Genomic DNA, 19,520 nt, shown 5'->3' on the forward strand with positions numbered 1-19,520 from the left:
CAAAATATCTTGCTGAACAAAGTCCAACCCTGCAGTCTTTTAACTGTAGGATTAAAGACACGAGGACTGAGTTTGAGACTTGCTACATGCATACAATCTCTACCAAAGTCTGATCATCATAATACTCAACATCTCTGTTTTCCAATCACTTGTTTGCTACTCAGAGAACAGAGACAACTATATCTAAACAGTATGCCTTCTGCACAAGAATACAAGATGTTTATTTGAAGATGGATTCTTCATCTTCCTTTTGCATCCTAGTTCATACTCACAATCATCTCCAAAAATCCATTAAGCCTTATGAGATGGGGAACAGCTTCCATAAATGCAACCCGGAAGCTAAGGAACATCCTTTTCTTCTTGATTTGTGTACACAGGATACAAGCTGTCAAATGCAGGGCTTGAGATTAGGTCTGTCTAAAATCTTAGGTGATCCACGCAGACAACCAGATGTTGTGGATTTATGAATCACTATGGTTTTGCTCATGAGCAGCTGCATTACATAAACAAATCATTGCATTACTACCTTTAAACAAACACATACACTTAATTCTTCTCCACAAAGCATTAGGCCAGTCTGGTATGAAGATGCTTCAGCCTTTGTTGGCTTCCTAGTTCATACTCTAGCATTCTCTTAAATAAATAAAACAATAACAACATGGGACTAAGGAAAAGTCACCACCTTTGTCGTCATCATGGTCTCTATGAAGATGATGATGACCATACTTGTCACCACTAGTCCAAAGAAGACCTTTGGACTCTGATATTCAAAAGACTTCCTTCTTCTCTATAAGCCTGTCTGGGATCTGATATCCTCAATGGAGGCCCTGTTGCATGCCACAGCATCTGGAGAAATGATTACAAGAACATTCGGTGAAATGTATTGTTAACTTAGAAATCCCTCACAAGAGAAATCAGACTGACTCCATCCTCACTGAGCTTCTGTCAGGCAGCCAAAATCTATTTTGTCAGGACATGGGCTTTTGAAAATGTTTTGAGTCTTCTTTTTAAGAATCTTTTGCTAATCTTTTGTTTTTTTTAAAGTGAGATTTTATTGTATATCACATTGGTGGCACTACCTGGCAGAAAAGAGTTGCATACACTATGTGTACAGACTGCTGTTTTCATATTCATTTACTATACTATGTTGTGCCCTGTGATAGTTTTCACTTGTATTTTTAAATCTTACATTTGTAAACTTGTTAAGACATTTAGTACACATAGCTGTAAATAAAAGTCCATGTCTACATTTGCCTGAACCTTCAAAGGCCAACAACAATATAGGTTGGTTGGATTCTGTCTATCTTCCATGGGTTGAGTGAACATACAGATGGAGTATGAGAAGAGTCAACTGGAAGCACATCTCTCAAAACCTAAGTGGCCAGTGGTTGTAGTTACTCACCACTGATAATGTTATCCACAAAGCACTATACTTGGTTGTGAGTAAATATTTTGTATTTGAGAGTAAATTCTGGAGCTGATGTGGCCCCAATTAATATGTGAGTGCCTCTAATAAACATAGCCCTCAAACCCTAGTTATTAAAAAATAACCGAGTCCTCTATTGCCACTGCTGAAATCCTAAAACAGCAAGTTTACAGAAAACTGGCTTGGAAGAAGATACCCCAAAACCAAACACTTCTCTCTATCCTTCCATCCTTTTGATTTAGGGTTTTGCCCTATTCAGGATTATGTGTTCATTGATTTTCAAAAAGGTGGCTGATTGTGAGGCAGGGGAGGAATTGAAATTCTGCAGATAAACAACCTTTCAGGAAATATCACAAGCAAGATACATGATCTGTGATGCTGACACTGTCACTCCCCCTCCCCTCAAAGATTTTCACCATCTGTGCCGAAAGAAGAAAACCATGTGATCTGAAAGCTAGGGTGATGTATTTTGTGCCTTTTGGTTGGCCTAATATCCATCACAGTATAATTTGGATTCTATTGTATTTTGCCGTAAGGCTGCAAACCAATGCCACCACCTGCAGCACTTTAGAAAAAACAGAACACCAAGTCTTTGATCATTCATCCTAGTTTCTGTCTTACCTGTGGCCTCATCTCCTCTTTTGTACATGGGAATGAACCATGTAACATTCCCATCCACACTGGGAGACATCTCAGAAGGCTTGTTTTTTGTTCATCATACCTGCAAGGTCACCTGTCCCATATCCCATTCCCACTGGCTGTCAGTGGAGTAGTACAGCGTGCCCGCGCCATACGCGGGCGTGCCTTACGCGGCCTTGAGCATATGCGCTCAAGCCGTGGGGCGCGCGTGGGGCAGAAGGGGCGGCGCGTCCCATTCAATTGAATGGGTGCGCGCGCCCGTTGTGCCCCGCGTGCGCCCGCGCCGCCGCGCTGCCACACACGAGCCCCATTGTTTCCAATGGGGCTCGAGCATAGGCGGAATTCGCCTTACGCTGAGGGATCCGGAACGGATCCCCCGCGTAAGGCGAGGACGGACTGTATATCCACTCCAGCACCATGGATAGCTCAATGTTCAGGTTACGCCTGAAGTAGATACACCATCCCCATTGAAAATGAGGCCACCAGCTTCCACAGCCCACTCCTCTCCTTGCAGAATTTATTTATTTATTGGATTTATATCCCATCTTTCTCTCGAAATGGGAGAGAACTCATTCTAAATTAAATCAATAATATAAAGGTGGACCAGTTCTCCAAAACTGAAATAATTAATAAACCAACCATCGGGCTCTGGGATTTGATATTGATTTATCTGGAAGTCTATGCCCACAAACCATTTCCACATTTAAATGATCAAAATCTAAGTACAAAATGTTTCTGGAGGATAAATACATATATGTAACTCCAGAGCCCCAAAAGACAGTGTAGTAGTTTGAGTGTTGGACTAGGATTCTGGGAGACCATGTTTTAATCCCCACTCAACCATAGGTAACCATAGGAAGTTACACTCTCTCAGCCTCAAAGGAAGGCAATGGCAAAGCCCCTCTGAACAAACCTTGCCAAGAAAGCCCCATGATAGGTTCACCTTACCACTGCCATAAATTTGAAATAACCTCAAAGGCACAAAACACACATGGAATCCCCTCACTCGAATATCTAAGGATGTGGCACACCTTATCACCAAGTGTTAAAGGGAAGGAAAGGGCATTGTGTATATCATATGGTTTTAAACATCGTGTGCAGAATCCCAGGGAAACCCTTCCCCCAAATAATGAGATGATTGGTAATGGCAGACAAAGCCTTTCTGTAAAACACCAGTCAGAGCTACAAGAGAGAATAGGTTGTTTTTTGGCCAGAGCTTTGGAAAAAAAATATTTGGATTACCATGCCTAGAATACCTTAACCAATATAGTCACTGATGACTGGTGATCCCACATAGAATCATAGAATCATACAGTTGGAAGAGACCACAAGGGCCATCCAGTCCAACCCCCTGCCATGCAGGAACTCCCAATCAAAGCATCAACAACAGATGGCCATTCAGCCTCTGTTTAAAGACCTCTAAGGAAGGAGACTCCACCAGTCTCCGAGGGAGTGTATTCCACTTTCGAACAGCCCTTACTGTCAGGAAGTTCCTCCTAATATTGAGATGGTACCTCTTTTCCTGCAGTTTGCATGCATTGTACCACGTTCTAGTCTCAGGAGCAGCAGAAAACAAGTTGTTAAAAATTGTCTCAAAATATTGCTTCAGAGTCATACTCTGTTTACATGAGTAACTGTAAGGCCTACACTGCTAGGTTAGTCACCAGCACTGTGTATTTGTCTTGAACACACTGCAGAATCTTCACAATATGCTATATGTCCATTATCAAATCCACACAGGTTAATCATAAAATCATAAATTTGGAAGACATCCCCAAGGGCCATCTATTCCAAATCCTGGAATCAACAGCTACCACCACCACCCTCCAAGGCAGTGTATTCCATAAAGTTCTCACAGTATGGAAGTCTTTGTAATGTTTAAGTGGAATTTCCTTGCTTCATAGTTGAACTCATTGGTTCCGGTCCTGTTCTCTAGAGCCACTTTATACAAGCTCCCTTCATCATCTACATTACAACCCTTCCATTATCTAAAGGTGGTGATATCACTACTCCGTCTTCTCTTTTCCAGGCTGAACATTCCCCACCTCCCTCAACTGTTCCTTATAAGATGTGGTTTATAGTTCCTTGAAGATACAGAGCATTTCTTAAGACAGAAAGCTTGAGTGTACCCACTTAACAGTCAAGACCTCAGCTGTTCTGGAGAAAAGGGGTGTTTTTTTTTTTTGGGGGGGGGGGAGATATTCCACTGCTGGGACCAAAGATGATTTCTTAGCTTCTGCTAACTTTTATGATTCTGAGACTTAAGACAATTAAAATGAAGAGAGACATTGTAGTTACAGCTTAAGGTGCCACTGGCATGTTAATGACTAATTTATCAAAAAGTGATATTTCATACAATTTGTTTAGAGTTATATATCACATTAGTCAACAACTGTTGTTGACTCATACTATGTGTGAACTGATGCCACTGAAAAAGCTTCCGAGAATTACAAGGTGCTATGAAAACAGTCCATGATCTCATACAGCCCGCCTGCCACAACTGTGGACTTGCCATCCATGGATTTGTGCATCTGCAAATGGCAAGTTCTATTGCCCCCAATGGTCACACATGCACACGGTCGTGGCAGAACAGCCACATGTGCAATCACCATCATTGAAAACCGCAGGACCTGAGGTCTCATAGTTTGTTTAATCTGTGCGGGGGGGGGGGGGGGGACCAGAATAGAACCCATACAAATACTAAGGGGTGACTGTATTTACCATGGCTTATTAGGAACAATATTACAGTGGGGCCCACTGGGTGATCTTGGGAAAGACACATTCTCTCAGCATCAATGGCAACCTCTCTGAACAAATCTTGCCAAGAAAATCTCATTATAGGTTCACTTTAGGTTCACCATAAGTCAGAAATGGCTTGAAGGCAAAAAAGAAACATGAAGATGTTGAGAGGAAAAAAAATTACAGTCTTATCTAAAAGAGGTGCTTTCTAGTGTTATTTTGTTCTAATGCACCACCTCGATTGAAACCTCAAAGCAAGGCAGTACTACTCTGTACCCACATCGTCTCACCCCTTAAGAAATGAGAAGTGAGGAACACTGGTGTGGGCACAGCTGTGCTGCAATTTGTAGAGATCGGTATGTCCTACAAGTAACCTTGCATCTCGCTACAGAACAGAAGAGGCCTTACACAGACCTTGAGTAGCAGCAGCTATGGTCGACTGGGGGGAAACATTTTCGATGAACAGAGGCATTGCTTTACCACAGATCAGGCAAAAATCATATCTGGAAGAACTGTACAGAAGTGGGGTCAATTCTACAGAGATTCTTGTCCTGTTCCAAAGCTACCATCCCCTTCATCCAAGACCCATAATAAGAGAAGATGGGAACACAGTAATTGACTGATACAAGGTGTCAAATAGGAGAGGGAAGGAGGATTTTTTTTTGTATGCATGGGGTTGGGGGGGGGGGAGAGAAATTGCAAAAATATCCCTTTCTCCCTTTGAGTCACTTTGTCTTATTTGTGACCATTAAGCTCCAAATGACACATTTTCTGCCTATGATATAAAATAGCAGTGCAGAGGAGGAGGAAACTGGCAAAGCAGGGCAGATCAGAATTGGTATGTATGAAGAGAGATTGGGAGGGGGGAAGTACATTAAACAAACAATGACAGCATGGGACCCTCCAGTTCTCAATCCCTAAACATCCAGTGCACCCTGTAGGCACTGCAGGATGGCACAGAAAGGGCAAAGGAGAAGGAAGGTGTTTGTGAAATTTTCCATCTGCCTCCTCCTTTCCCCTCCCTTCCTCAGCAACATTAGCAGCTCTGTCTCCTCAGGTCATTCATATTCCTGGCACGTTTTGTGCTGCTCTCTCCCAAACGGTCCTGCTTCAAAATATTAGTGCGGCACAGAATGTGATGTTCGAGTTGCGGCAGCTCATTCTTGGCACTGGTTCAGCTTTTTGTCTCTTTCCTTCTCTCTCTCAGCTTCCCTCCCCTCCTTTCCTTCCCAGCCCCAAAAGAGAATGAGGAGGAGAAGGGAGAGCAGAGGAAAACAATAAAGAAACCCAAAGCTACCCTGGGATGTGAAATAAGGGGTATGGTCCACCTCCACATCTCGTCCATCATTTTTTTCTTTTTTGCCACTCTACTCAACAACTGAAACCAGATCATAACCATAAATGCACCATTCTCTCCAAAACAACAGCACCTTCTCCTGCCTCACCAGGCATCTCTGTCCACTTCCCTTCACTCTCACCTCTTTCTTCCATGCCAAGGAAATGTGCCTTGTCTTTCCTCCAAATACATCTCCCACCTGCCTTCTTCCATCTGACAGACAGTGTCCTGGTGCATGCCAGCACAGCATCCTCCCTCCATGCAGAGGAACACAGCTGTGCCCATCCAATCCAGCAATATTGGAATCTGGTGGTTGTTTGTGTACCAGCCAGGATAAACGCGGGCAGCGCGGATGCACCACCGCTGACACAGGCATGTTCAGATGTGTACAAGGACTGAAGAGTTGGAAGCTCCCTTTCCTTTATGACAAACATAGAAAGTGTGTGTGTGTTTGTGTGTGGGGGTGTCACCTCCTGCCAGGACTTCTTGGCAACCAAGTGGCCCCTCTCGCACCTGCACTTCCAGACAACAAGAGAAACCAAACAAAAATTGCACAAAGATGGCATGGCGTGCCTTCAGCAACTTCATTTCAAGCTCATCAGCCTGCTTTGGCAAGCAGCCTGCATAGAAATCTGGCATCAGTTTTGTTTTGTGCCTTCTCTCTCCTTCCCTGCTGTCATTCACCCCCTCCTTGCATTTTTGGAAATGCTATCTTCCCTCCCCTCCAAAATGGACTCTTCCTACCCTGTCCTCCCTCCCCGTTGCTTGCAAACCCAAAACAGCCTTTTTAGGAGCAGAAATGTTTCAGAGGTGGAAGGAGAGATAGTGTAATAGTGCAGCAATTAAAGAATGGACATTGCACTAAAATATATTACACCCTTCAAGAGCAAGGTATCCATTGACTTTATGGGCATAATCAATAGGAGAGAGTCTCAGCCCATGGAATTGATGGAGAAGGGGGACAGTGTTTGTATGAAATAGTGAAGATAATAATAATAATTTATATCCTGCCCTTTTCCCAAAACTGAGACTCAGGGTAGCTCACAACATTAAAAAACGTTTGCATAAGCATAAGAGAAAATGATCTAAATGGCCAAACCAGATCTCTTTGGAGAATATATGAATCCATCCACACCACCCATCCATCCACACAAAAAGAAATATGTTCCTGGCACAAGATAGCCCTCCTGTGAAGTCACCCTGTACATGGAAGAGGCAACATATTTCCCACAACCCAACACTGCACCCCAACAAGAGGGTCAGTTTAGATAACGGTGTTCACATCAGAATGAAATAAAGGCCTTATGCTTGTGACCACTGGGGTGAAAACAACAACAACATTAAAACCGATGTGCCATTTAAGTCATGCAGCACACTGCCCATTAGACATGCTTAGATGTTAGTGTCAAGACATCGCTGATTATTTCCTCCCAACCCCTTGCATTCTTACCAGTCAGGGATCACACAGTAAATCTGATGGTATCGTAAGGCCATATAACCTATTGCGTATGCCATGTTGATATCACTGACAGTATTTTCATCCCAACATCCACTCCCTCGTGAGATCATTCTTCTTGCCAATCAGGGATCCCAAAGCTAATGTGACAACATCACAACAGCACACTACTTACTAGATATGCTTAGGTGTTAATGTCAAGACATCACTGATTATATTTTCACTGTAATCTTCACCTCCTTGTGAGATCATCCATGCCAATCAGGGATCCCAAAGCAAATGTGACAATATCAAAAGGGCACACTGCCGACTAGGTAGCTCTATGTGTTGGTGTGAAGATATCACTGATGATATCTGGAGCCCTGGTGGTGCAGTGGTTAAATGCCAGTACTGCAGCCACAATACTGTGAGTTCAATCCCAGGGCTCTAAGGTTGACTCAGCCTTTCATTTTTCCATAGGTTGGTAAAATGAATACCCACCTTGTTGGAGACAATTGGTTTACAGATTGTAATCCACTTAGAGAGTGCCAAGTTCATTGATAAGCAATATAGAAATGTAAATGCTATTGCTATTTTCACCTCAATCCCTTTCCCTTGTGAGAGTGTCCTTTTTGGCAATTAGGGATCACACAGCAAACAAAATAATATCCAATGGCCATACAGCCTACTGGATTTGCCAATGAACCAATGAAACTGGTTTAAACTCAAGTGCTGGGGGTGATCTAAGATGGTCAGAAGTCACATAATGAACACGAGCCCACCCTAGCTTGAGATCTTTGTGGCAGAACCTTCTCTGCCTTGCTATTTTCAAAGACATATTTGGGGGAACATAAAGACAGAGTCTTCTTGGTGTCTACTCCAGGGCTTTGGAATGCATCCCTAGCACAGCTGGCATCACTCCTTCATTGCTGTCCTTCCAGCAGCCGGTGATTTTTTTAAAATTCCATCAGACTTTTATGAACTGATGAGGGTTTTAATAAGCACACAGTTCTTTTTATCTTTTGCCTTAGAATTGTTGAATCTTAGAACTGGAAGGGGTCACAAGAGCCATCTAGAGTTCGAGAACAATGCAGGAACTGCAGCCTTTTCTATTGGCTCTTAAAAACAGTTTTAATTGTATACGTTATTTAAATGCACTTCATAATATCTTTTCATATGACTTTTTTAAAAAAACAACAGCATATGGCTATGTGTCTGTTTATGTGTATTCCCCCAATTTCTGTATGCCACCTTGAGTCCCAGTTTTGGAGAAAATGCAAGATGGACATGAATAAAAATAATGCTGCTGCTGCTATCGCTGAAGGTGAAGACAGGGCCCTGCTTTCTGAGTTGACAAACATTTCTGGGCCCTTTCACACAATCTCTAAATAATATGTGGACATGTGGAGGATGGGAGGCGATCAATAATCTGAGTTTCAACCAGAGTGCTCTTTCTCACTCTCTTCAGCCACCTGGCAAATTTGGCTAGGAAAAGGATGTGTTTGGTGTTGGAATATGTAAATTCACATTCAGAGCCCTCCATTCTTAATTCAGTGTGATCACTAATCCTATGTTTTCATTCTCTTCTCCATACTGCTTTCTCCTCAAGTGATAAACCTGCCTCAAGCTGTTTACAGAAGTGTTGGAGCAATGAATGATTATCTGCATTTCCCTCCCCAAAAAGTGTGTTTGCGCTCACAAGTGCAATTAAGAAAAAAAATGTAGACAGGATAAGAATTGCCTATTCCTTCTTTGAGCAAAAAAACCTACATAAGGCTGAGCGGTTTGTTTTGGATTCATGCTGGAACAGATGGATCCCTTACCACCACTTCTTCCAAACTTGTCTAGAAATCTCTTTTATGAATTAGATCCTAAGCATTGTATCTCACATATTTGGTAACTGGTAAGCTTTAATGAAAAAAAAAAAATTCCCACCCCATCAGAAGAATGAAAAGGGTTAGTGGGTTATGTTGCTATAATCTAGCAGTTAGAGGATCGAGACTAAGGAGTTTATCACACAGGACTAATCCCGTGCAGAAACTAAATTTAAACTGAAAACAACCCACATTTGTTTTTCAGATGACATCTGGGATTAACATGAAGAGAAAGTTGAAAAAGCCCACATTTGTGGGATGTATTCCAGACGATGTTGGCGTGAAAGAGAATAACACGAAAATAACCTGAACACAAAGTCGTCAAAACCATTCAGATTATTTTCGCATTATTTCTCTTTCATGCTAACGCATCTGACAAACAGCACCCTGATTTTAAAATCCTGTTTCTGGATTTTACCAATTTGCCTTTTGTATGATAAACTCCTAAGCAAAGATACCCTAAAGATATCAGATCTCATCTGATCTTAGATGCTAACCCTGGTTAGTACTTGGTTGGGAGACCACCAAAGAATACGAGGTGATGTAAGCTATACAGTAGGCGTTTGGTTGGTTCCAGAACCCCCTGAGGATACCAAAAACTGTAGATGCTCCAAGCACCACTACATATAATGCCATGGTAAAGTGGTGTTCCTTATATAAAATGGCAAAAATCAAAGTTTACAGATTCACAGATTCTTTACCTGTGGATAAAGAATCTGTGAATATGGAGGGCTGACTATTTCAGAGGAAGGCAATGACAAACCACCTCTGAGTATTTCTTGTCTAAGAATGCCCTATTAAATTCATGGGGTTGCCGTAAGTTGACAAGTCGACAAATACACATACAAAGTATTCACCTGAAATTGGATACAAACCTCTAGATAAAGAGGAGGGAACCTGTGATTTTCCTGTTGCATTCTTCACCAATTCAGATGCAAAAAGACCTTTTTTACCAGGAATTTGTCATTACCCTCAGCAAGAATATCCAGTCCATTCATTTACAGTATCTTCTCTCAGGCTTAATAGACCTTGAACCTTTCAACTGACTACACAGCATTATGACGAGAGCATAGAGTTCTATGCATTAGGACTAGATCCCTAATCAGGACCTATAGAATTACAACTATTAGTACCTTATTTGGTCCTTGCAAAATGGGTCAGAGGAGCACTTCCTTTATTTATGGGTTCTCTCCATTTGGGATGGGAAGCATATTTGAAAATATCTGGAAAATAGCCAAAAAATGTTTCTGAAGTGTCGAGAAGCCCAGATGAGAAGAATCCCTGATGAAAATCTCCACAGTTCAGAACCTATTCAGTACAAAATTAGCATGTAGCTGTTTTACTGTAAAAATGGCAGAAAATAATGTTTCTACAAAGAAATGTTATTTGGACAAAAAAAAATATTGCTGTGTTCTGTACAAAACCACCACATATAAATTTGATGAAGAATAAGTCTTGAATTGTGAATTGTTCTTAAAATGAAGTTTTCAAAGATTTCTTCACAGTGGGAATAAAAATGTGAATATTACTTGAGGCTAGAGGAGGAGGAGGAGGAAGAGGAAGGAAAAGTGAATAGCTTGCTCTCACTCCTCCATTTTTGCAATTTTCTGCAGAGGGAGAGTAATGTGTCTGAAGTGAGCAGCCACCAGTATCCCTGGAATCTTTTCTCATAAACTGGAGCCTTGGAATATCAGGGATCCAACTCATGTCAAGAACCTCCACAGCGTTCAGAGAATTTTTTGCGTTTAGAATGCTGTCTTCTGGATGTGAAAGGCTAACCAAACTGGAGAAGAAAAAGATAGGACTAGCATGCTTCTACTCCTCATGTGTTTACTCAATATGCTTCGTTAACATGTGAATAACCTATGTGTCTCCTGGTTGGGTGGGATTGTAATTGTGACTAAACAGCACCACAAGGACCAAAGGACCAAACAAATAACTACAAGGACCAAAGACACATAATCACATACTTTAAGGGTTTGGACTAACTCTGCCCAAAGTGTGATTTTTTTTTCCAGTTTGAAAAAAAAAATGGAAACCAGATCATATTAAGAGTACCTTCTTTCCTCCCTCAGTTTCAATGCTGTTGATTATTGTGCCATTGTTTGGTTATGAATATCATGCTGAGTGGTACTTATGGATGGAAACAGTGCTAAAAAGCTGGAGCCACTATTCATTTAAGCCATTTCTCCCTTTTGAAAGACATCTGACCCTAGAACTAAAATTTATCAGATCGCTCTGCACAGGTGCAAAGCTCATCTGCCAAAGCCATGCTGGATGTCGGAAGGAGGGCAGAAAGGTCATCATAACACTTGTTTGCCAAGGAAGCTATTTAAAAAAGGGGACACTGACCCTGCTTGTTGGACATCCAATCTCTCAACTCATCCTCGCTTGCAATGCACCAGAGAGACAAGCTCAGCATCTGAAATCGTCAGTCGCTTGTCTCTTGCCCAAAATTACCCATGGGGAAAGACTCTCTATTATTAGATTCCACATGGAGAATATCTCAGGCCCATTTGCACAGATGGTCACTCCTATTAGTGCTTGCATTGTACCTCCCAATGATGCTGAGGGCAAATTCACAATCAGGATAAAAAGTAAACAGCCTGGCCAGTTCAAAAGGCATTCATTATAACTGCCAAAAGTATGCATCTGTAAAACAGACTTCTGTTTGCCCTATATTTTAGGTGGAAACTGAACACCCAACTTCCTTCAGAATCATGGGCGGGGTACATACCGCCACTTTGCGGCGCTCTGCCGCCGCCGCCAGTAGGTCCGCGGGGGAGCCGGAGCCTTCACACGGCCCGACTCCCGCGCGGACCGAAAAAGAAGCTCCAAAATGGAGCTTCTTTTTTCGTCGCGTTTGCGACGTAGCGAGGTGCCAGGGGCGCGCTCGCTACGTCACAAGCGGCGCGACGCGTACGGACGCTCAGCGTCCGATACGCAAAGATGGCGGCGCCCATGTGGAAGGGGCGCCGCCATCTTGTACGTATTCTATACGTACTAGGGTTAGGGGGGTGCGGAAGCACCGCCCCTTCCTAACCCTAGTACGTATAGAAGACGTACTAAATGGCGGTATGTATCCCGCCATGATTTCTTTGCTAGGCCTGCTGCTGCTCAGATGAAGTCAACCAGCTGTTAATCCTCCTTCTGTCCAAAAAACAGCATCAAAAACCAAAATGAAGCAAAACTATTATTCCACCTTCTGTAGACATGTTATTTGCAATTGCTACCAAACTGCCTTTGACTTATGGCAACCCTATGAATGAGAGACCTACAGACGTAGAAGACATCAAATGCCAATCAGCCATTAAAGACACCAGCCAGTAGTTTATGGGGGATTCAGATGGGCAGAAAGGAGCACAGAGATGCCGCCCCTTTCTGCCCTGCATCGTTGCTGTGGTGACCACATGGCACCAGCAATGATACACTCCAAAAAGGAGCCTCGAAACGTGGTTTGTTTCCATGCTGCTGCTGAGGCGCCATTAGTGCCCTGAAGTGGTGTGGTGATGTCCCTCGTGTGCCGCACCGTTTAGAGGGGGAGCACGAGGAATGTCATTGGCATGCACACCATCTAAAAGAGTGTGCACCCAAAATGGCACCGGGAAAGCACAGAGTGCGCAGACACTCCACGCTCCCTGGCCCTATTTTTGGTCCCAGGCTGCCACAAAGCAGTGGTCTGTACTGGGCCTATATTAGTTAAGTGTGCTTAACTAAGTAACCTCTCCTGGCCGGACTGTCCCACATACCTGACAGAAATGGCATTCACCTTTGCTCCCATCACCACCAGAATAGACCTCCTTCTCCTCATGCCGCTGATGCCCAGTTGATTTACCATTCAATGGATGTACTCTTCTTGGGACCAGCAGCTGGATGTAAGTTGTGTTGTTAATTATCACTGTCCACACTAAGTCCTAGCAGCAACAATAACAATGGCAGTGTGGCAGGTGGTTAATTGGGGCTTTGCATTGATTAATTATTGAACCCAAAAAATTCATAGCAGAAAAAAAGGAGCCACAATGGACATTTTGGCCCAAGAGAGCCAAGCCTTAGTGAGTCATTAGATCTAGAAGCCAACCCACCCAACACCACTCTGTGACTATCAGCACACCTGGAGAAAGACCTTGGTCACTGTCACATTGCAGACTCAATGTAGTTTAACAGCACTTTAACTGTCATAGTGCTATCCTATGGAATCTATGGATTTGTTGTTTGCTATGGCACCAGAGTTCTCTGATAGAAAAGCCTAAATGTCTCACAATACTATAAATCTTAGCATTTCATAGCATTGAGCCATGGCATTTAAAACATTGTCAAACTGCATTAATTCTGTAGTGTAGATGCAGGCCTTGTCACTCTGAAAGAAGGCTCTTTTTCTCCCTCAGGGAAGGCCAAATTCTAGTTTTAAATCACAACAGGCCAGAGCATAAACAAACTGACAAAGAGCTATTGGACTGTTCCGTCAGTAACGTTTGAGAGAAACGGCACTTCGATTTGACTAGACAAAGCTGTCGACTGTACGGGATGACCTTTAGCCCCGTCCTTGGCGCAACACAATTCTCTCCATGTCTGTTGCTGTCCAGAGGGACTCCAAGTAGCATGCCTGCCAGAATAATCAGAACATTGCTTAATGACAGTCCCTCGAACAAGCTTGTTGATTATGCGCAGGCATAAAACAGGATCTGGACTTTGAAGGAGAAAGGGGGAAAGGACTGTATGACTCCAAAGCAAATGAAGCAGTTAGATGATCACACATGCTCCAGAGCACAGATTCATCTATTTGCTGGAGGGTGATAGCATTGTTGTTGTTTTTAAAGTATAAAACATCCAAGAGAGAAACCTGTTTTCCTGGTCCCCTACACCATAGAGCATATAGAAAAGATGTTTAAAATGAACAAACACATTCATTTTAAACTGATTTATAATCTACTCTGTTCACAGGTGATTAAAGACAGGCCATTGAATGCAGACACAAGATTTATGAGCAGAAAACATGTGATGATCCATTTGTTGTTGTTGTTGTTTTGGGGGGGGGATCACAAACACAGACCAAAGCAGTAGCCCTCTATGTGTCTTTTATTTCAGCTTCCTTAACTCCCAGCCTGCATGGCCAAAGGTTTCTAGGAGTTAAAGAGTTTCTAAGATTTTTAGGAGTTGAGGTCCCAGCCAGATCGAGGGACAAAGGTTGAAAATGTCTGCTCTGAACCACTGTATGGCCTCTTCTAAGGCTACATGTGTTCTGGAATAACTGACAAGTGTGGTGCCTATTGCATATGTATCCTACACATGCAATTCTGACTGTTAAGGAATGATTATCGATACTAGGATGCCCTAGCCACATTTGCAGAAGAGGAGTAGGAGAAGAAGAGGGGGAAAGCAATTTAGAAAACCTCATTCATAGGCTTTATAAATTCTCTCCCTTGGGGAGGGAAAAATATCAAACTATACCTTCTACCCTTTTCCAATCTTCTTGGTCTTTACATCTCCATATTTTCATCTTAGCCACTAAGATAACATTTCTTGACCCAACCAATATGTCACAATAATGCTAGGAAAAGTGGAGGATAGCAGAAAGAGAGGGAGTCTACATATTAGATGGATAAACTCAGGTCCAGCTTCATCAGGACTAGCCTGAAGGAAGGAGACTCCGCCCTCCATAACTGCCATCCACCGGCCTGAGAGGGAGTTTGCCAGGCAGGTCCAGCTCCATCAGGACTAGCCTGAAAGAAGGAGACTTCATCCTCCATATCTGCCATCCGCCGGCCTGAGAGGGAGTTCGCCAGGCAGGTCCAGCTCCATCAGGACTAGCCTGAAAGAAGGAGACCGCCCTCCATATCTGCCATCTGCCGGCCTGAGAGGAAGGAGACTCCGCCCTCCATAATTGCTATCCACCGGCCTGAGAGGAAGAAGACCCCGCCCTCAATAACTGCCATCCCCCGGCCTGAGAGGGAGTTCACCAAGCAGGTCCAGTTCCATCAGGGCTAGCCTGAAGGAGACTCTGCCCTCCATAACTGCCATCTGCCAGCCTGAGAGGGAGTTCGCCAGGCAGGTCAGCTCCATCAGGGCTAGCCTGAAGGAAGGAGACTCCGCCTTCCATTACTGCCATCCGCCAGCCTGAGAGGGAGTTCATCAGGCAGGTCCAGCTCCATCAGGGCTAGCCTGGAAGAAGGAAGAGTCCTACCTCCATCTGCCTTGGTCCAGGCCTCAGAGGGAAAGAAGAACCACTGGACCTCATCCCCTTTCCCTCCACCATTCCCTTCTCCTTTTGTTTCATGTCTTTTAGATTGTAAGCCTGAGGGCAGGGAACTGTCTGATTAAAAATAATAATTGTAAGCCGCTCTGAGAGCCATTAGGGCTGAAGGGTGGAGTATAAATACCTAAATAAATAAATAAACTCTACCAATGAGGCCAGTTCCTGAGCCCAGAAGAACTGAACAAAATGGTTGAGGATGGGGAAGCTTGGAGGTGGGATCACCATGAGTGAAAGTCTTGATGCAGTTAATAAAGATGTTGATCTTTGTTAACAGCATCAACAAAGATCAGGAATGACAGCCAGCATGGTATAGTGGTTTGAACATTGTATTATAACTCTGTATCCCAGAGTTTGACTCTTCACTCAGCCCCTTGGGCATGTTATGCACTCTCATCCTCAGAGGACACAGGGACATAGCCGGTGGGGGGGGTTCTTGGGGTCCGGACCCCCTGCTTCCATTAGAAAAATGAATGGTGTGTGCTGCTGCGCTGCTGTACCCAAGCCCTATTATAATGGTGGTACTTAGTCTGGACCCCCCCCCCCCTTTCCTAAAATCCTAGCTACGTCCCTGGAGGACAGCAAAGGCACAAATCTTGCCAAAACAGCCCTGTGGTAGGTTTGCCTCAGAGTTGGAGGTAAGTTGGCAATTGCTTGAAAAGCCCAAAGGAGTGTAGTGGAGTCTCTTTCCCTGGAGGTCTTTAAACAGAGGCTGGATGGCTATCTGTCGGGGATGCTTTGATTGAGAGTTCCTGCATAGCAGAATGGGGTTGGACTGGATGGCCCTTGTAGTCTCTTCCAACTCTACGATTCTATGATTCTATGATTTTAAAACAAGACAGGAACACGGTAAATTGTATTAAAGATCTATACTGTTTACAGCTCTTTGTATTAACAATATACAAGCATAGGTTGAGCATTCTTTCTTGAATTCTGAAATTCAAAATACTCTAAGATCCAGTATTGTCCACATGGGTGGCTGATATAGAGACATCTTTCCTTTCTCATAGTTCAGTGTATGGAAACTTTGTTTCATGCATAAAATTATTAAAAACATTACCTATATTTTTAGGCTATGAATATAAGGTGTATACAAAATATAAATACATTTCATATTTAGACTTAGGTCTCACCTACAAGACATCTCATTATGTATATGCAAATAATGAAAAACAATTTTTTAAAATTCCCAAATCCAAAACATTTCTGGTCCCAAACATCACAGATAAAGGAGGCTCAACCTGTATTATTCAGGATGCATAGCTATTTTGTATTATTACTGAAATTTGAAAATACCTTTTAAAAAAAGTGTTATGAGGGATGTCTTCTTACCCACTTTCTTTATACCATTTGATCTGTGGGTGCTCTGAGCCAAGTTCTACATTGCTCTGGTTCCCTGAACTACTCCCAGTAAGACATATCAATTGGGAATGATTCAAAAATCTCTCTGCCATCATCTCAGAGCGCCAACTATGCTCCAAGCTCTTTCCAATGATGGAGTCATGCACTCACTTATGCACTAGCAGGGAACTCTTCCAGAAGTTACACAACCTGCAGACTTTCAGTGCATTATTGCATTTTGAAGCAGGCTTTACCCGTCAACCTGGAGTAGAAGGCAATTAATTAAGATGCATTTCTTTCCCCGATTGGATTGAAATAAATGAAACAGTCAAAGGAAGGACAGCTTTAGTCAGAAGGAACTATGGCTTGTGCAGACTTTTGCTCTCTGCCCTGAAGACCCCAGTAGTAGCTGATGCTGCTCTAGTCACAGTATACAAAACCTGAGCCATATTTTAAAGGAAACCAGTGTCCTCAAGAACCACCATTTCCCACCTGTTTATAAGCACGACTGAAAAATCCCCTAAGCTAATTCCCTAAAGAAGTCTACTTAAACTGCAAGGAGTTGGCACTACAGCTTTCAGCTCAACATTCATGGAACTGATTTAATAACTTCCCTTCTCATTAATGAACCCTGTACAGGGAATTAATAGAAAATAATATCAAATAATGAACTATTTCTCCTGGAAATTCTTATCAGTCCAAAAGAAAAAATAGAAAGCCTTTGAGGACAGAGGGTTAACCAGTTGAAGGATATGTCGATAGAAGAGACTGTCGTCATAATGGTTAAGAAGAATTAAACCCTGGTGTGGCCTATGACTATGGACCTTATAACACAGAGACACTTAATTAGGTAAAATGTTGCAGAACTGTTGCAGAAGCACGAAGGTGGGATCATCGGTCGTGCTTTTAAAGTGTAATCGGGGCTTCCCGCTTTCCTTCTGTCGACAATGCGTTCATGGAGAAGCCATTTTTTGAATAATTACGCTTTAGAAGTGCTACGGATGATCCTACCTTTGTGCTTCTGCAACAGTTCAGCAACATTTTACCCACGTAAGTGCCTCCTTGTGATAAGGGCCTAAGAGAATACACCAGGAATTTCCTGGTCGGAATCTCTTTCCTTCTGCAATACTAAGAGTTGTTCTCTCTCTCTTGGCCGTGGTTCCAGCATCTGCAATAAGAAGGCACAATATAGAGCTGCAATGTATGTGAACTGTTTTGAATATATTCAGGCATCAAGTAGACAGACAGAAGTGTACTGTACTTCCAAATGCAATCCTCAACTGGGATGGGGATTCAGGTGAAGAAACTCACTAGCTCTTTTGTTTTTACTAAGCATCTCCTTAGAGCAACAATATACAAGAAGGTTATGTTCTTGTAGAGAGGCTCTTTGCAAAATATAAGATGAAATTTAAAAACAGGAGATTTCTTCAGATGAATTGCCCATCCTGAAGTCCCAACAAATGCCTCCCACTGCAAATTCACCAACAGCAAATTAGTTAGTAAAACTGCATGGAGGAGGGAGGCATTTACCCTACTTAAAACTAACCAGTAGGGATGTAAAGAATATTCTCCAAAATTCGAAAATTAGGAGAAATATGCCTAATTCGACAATTTCTATAACATGTTAGAGAAAAGAAATTCTAAGCAGTTCTCTATCAATGAGTAAGAATTTTGATTGTTAGTCATTTCGAAATGAGGGGGAGAGACAAAACTTTCAACTGACTCTCGGATAGCCAGCATTTGCATATTTTGTGTAAGAAAAGCTACCATTCATCCTGGAGGCTATTTCTTTTGTTAGGATGATTCTCACTCCAACTTTGCTCAGGCAGAGTTTGGGTTGAAAAACAAAAGAGAACAAAAGGTGAGGCCTTCTGCCCTTTATGCCATGCTCTGACATTCAAATTCTTACAGAAGACAAGAAATTCAAGTCTCAAAACTTAGCAGGCCAGGAAAGGTCTTGTAAGCTACTCTGATAGCCTTTTGGCTGAAGAGCTGGGCATAAATTATTATTATTATTTCACTTACTCTCAGCTTCAACTCCAACTCTGCACCTCTCCCATGGTGATGCAACAACAACAACAACAATAATAATAATTGGCAAGGAGAGTGCAGAATATCCATGAGTGAGAGAGTGTGACTTACCCAATGTCACCCTGTGGATTTACATGGCTGAGCTGGGATCAGGACTCTAGCCTCCCAGTTCACCCTAGAAATTCACTGGCTGACCTTGGGCAAGTCACATCCTCTCAGCTTCAACTCCAACTCTGCACCTCTCCCATGGTGATGCAACAACAACAACAATAATAATAATTGGCAAGGAGAGTGAAGAATATCCATGAGTGAGAGAGTGTGACTTACTCAATGTCACCCTGTGGATTTACATGGCTGAGCTGGGATCAGGACTCTAGCCTCCCAGTTCACCCTAGAAATTCACTGGCTGACCTTGGGCAAATCACTTGCTCTCAGCTTCAACTCCAACT

The 19,520-nt window shown here is 42.8% G+C and overlaps 1 protein-coding gene across 3 annotated transcripts in view; it reads right to left on the bottom strand.

Moving 5' to 3' along the window:
• SETBP1 (SET binding protein 1) overlaps positions 1 to 19,520 on the bottom strand; it is a 355,994-nt gene that overhangs the window by 176,843 nt on the left and 159,631 nt on the right. The window lies entirely within an intron of this gene.

This window comes from Sceloporus occidentalis, unplaced genomic scaffold, assembly GCF_023333645.1.
Source record: "Sceloporus occidentalis isolate IW3139 unplaced genomic scaffold, rSceOcc1.0.p SCAF_1, whole genome shotgun sequence".
In the NCBI taxonomy this organism is placed as follows: Eukaryota; Metazoa; Chordata; class Lepidosauria; order Squamata; family Phrynosomatidae; genus Sceloporus; species Sceloporus occidentalis.